General features: G+C 29.3%; 1 pseudogene; it reads left to right on the top strand.

Moving 5' to 3' along the window:
• The first annotated feature begins 2,310 nt into the window (after nucleotides 1-2,310).
• On the top strand, nucleotides 2,311-2,433 carry LOC121499209 (annotated as a pseudogene).
• Nucleotides 2,434-2,689: the final 256 nt, after the last annotated feature.

Below are 2,689 nucleotides of genomic sequence, written 5' to 3'. Positions count from 1 at the left end.
TATACAGATATTTCTTGTGGTTATTTTTGAAATTTTTTGAAAGTTTGAAATTATTCCAAATAAAAATGTTAAATAATTTTTAAAAAAGTGAAATAGTGAAACAATGGGGGGAAATGTGAAAAATCTTTCCTCTGAACCATCTTACCAAAATAGATTTTCCCATTATTTTGTTGTTTCACCTAGGTAATTCCTTTTGTAGTAGTCAAATGGTTTGAATTATTTTATTTGTTCATTTGCTGATTATCTGTCTCCTTAGGAAACAAAATCCCCGAACACACATTATCCCCGAGCACAGGGATAATGTTTACTGTTTACCACCACCAGCATTTAGCTTAGTGAGTGGTATAATGTAGGTACTAAATAAATACCTGTTTATTAGATGGGGGAAAAGCTATTGATTTTTATATATTTACTTTAATATCTACTTTATCTTTTGTTTCTAATTTTTCATAATGGGACATGTGATACTTCTACAGTGTGTGATTGAATGGAGTGGAGAATGAATATATTGAGTTTACTTATATAAGTAAGGGTACTATTAGAGAAGGGTACTATTAGAGAATTATTGTTAAAAGACTGTGGTATCTACATTCAAATGACTTAAAATTTAATCAAGAATAAAGCAAATTATGTTAACTCTAGAATTCAAAACTTAGGCCCAAAGATGATACAATATTTATTAATCTCAATAAATGCAAATACTGAAGTAAAATAAAACTTGTATAAACACTTCCGGCTTACTATCTATATCCACACATGTGGGTTTTTGGAGCATAGTCATATAATGAGTCATTTATACAGCTAAGAAGCTGGGAATCCTCATTTTTAGAATAAATATTGAAATTATGACAGCTCTTTAAACATTGAAGTAGAAAATTTGAAATTTTCAAAAGAGAAATAAACCATTGAAAAATACCAGCTACTTGTTATATTAATAATGACCTCACCTAATTAACACTGAGTGACCTTAGTGTGTGATTACTTTTGGTTATTCACCAGTGACTTCTGTCCTTCAAATATCACAAAATACCCATGAACATATACAAGTAATATATTTTTGCAGTTGTTTTACTTAGCAAAAATTATAAAATATATCTACCTCATTCTCATTTTTAAAGTTCTAAACAACAAAAAAAGTGTAAGAAAGAGTTCCTAAGCACAAAATAGCTAACCTTTTAAGTATTGAAACTAAGTTAGAGAAAAAAATAATATAAAAATAAATTGTTCCCAACTTTCGGCCTGATAGAAAACCAACTATATAGTTGAGCAAAACTGCCAAAACCAATCATTTAGTTTTGCTGATTCTGCCAGAATGAACTCCTTTGATATGAAGTGTTGACAGTTAAAGTGGTGACCCTGGTGGCAAGCAAAGAGTGACAGACAGCAGCTCCACTAGTCTGAGGCTATGGTCCTGTCTGAGGCAAATGATGAACCGGTAAACTAGCCAGAGACTCAATAGAGAGTTTTAGGATGAGGGGCAGATGGGCGCTTGAGTAGTAAACATTAACATCACCAGAGAACAATATGAAAATAAAAGCAAGGAAACAATTACATATACAATAGCAGCAAGAAAAGATAAAATATTTAAGAATACTTTTAACAAAAGAAATTAAAGATTTGTAAATTGAGAACTATAAAACATTTTAGAAAGAAATTTAGATAAAATAATTAGAAATTTGATGTTCACAGAAGACCCAATATTATAAAGATTTCATATCTACACAAATTGATCTATAGATTCACGATAATTCTCATTAAAATCCCAGCAATCCTTTCTGTAGAAACTAACATGCTGATTTAAAAATTTATATGGACATGCAAAAGACATAGAATAGCCAAAACAATTTTGAAAAAGAATAAATTTGGAGAATTTAGATTACCTGCTGTCAAACCTTACTATACAGTAATAATGACTAAAACAATGTGATAATGTTGTAATGAGAGGCAGACAGATCAATAAAACAAAACTGTCCTTACATTTATGCCCATTTGGTTTTCTACAACAGTGCCACAAAGTCAGTTCAGTGGAGAAAGCACAGTCTAAAACAAACAAACAAAAAAATGGTACTAGGACATTTGGGACAATTGGAAATACATTTGCAAATACTAAGATAAAAAATTAAAATTTAGACCCCATATTATAACTATATATAAAATTAAATCAAAATATATCAGGAACTGAAATATAAGAGCTAAAACTATAAAATCTATAGAAGAAAATATGAGAGAAAAATCTTCATAATCTTGGGTTAGACAAAGCATTCTTAGACATGACAGCAGACACACAAGCCACTTTAAAAAGCTCTGACAATCGCTTCTCGGCCTTTTGGCTAAGATCAAGTGTAGTATCTGTTCTTATCAGTTTAATAAAAAGCTCTGACAAACTGGACTTCATTAGAACTAAAAACTTTTGTTTATCTGAAGATACTATTAAAAAATTGAAAAGTCACAGACTGGAAGAAACTATTTGAAAACTACATATCTGATAAAAGTCTTGTACCAAGAAAAATTTAAAAAATATATATATATACATATATATAAATCATACAACTCAATATTAAAAAAAAAAAAACAACCCAATTTAAAAATGAGCAGAAGACTTGAGTAGTTTGCCAGGAAAATATGTTAACAGCTAATAAGCACATGAAAAATATGCATTTAATTAGTTGTTAGAAAAATACAAGTTAAA

The sequence above is a fragment of the Vulpes lagopus genome, chromosome 9 (assembly GCF_018345385.1).
Source record: "Vulpes lagopus strain Blue_001 chromosome 9, ASM1834538v1, whole genome shotgun sequence".
Lineage (NCBI taxonomy): Eukaryota > Metazoa > Chordata > Mammalia > Carnivora > Canidae > Vulpes > Vulpes lagopus.
This window is presented reverse-complemented; position numbering and strand designations above follow the sequence as displayed.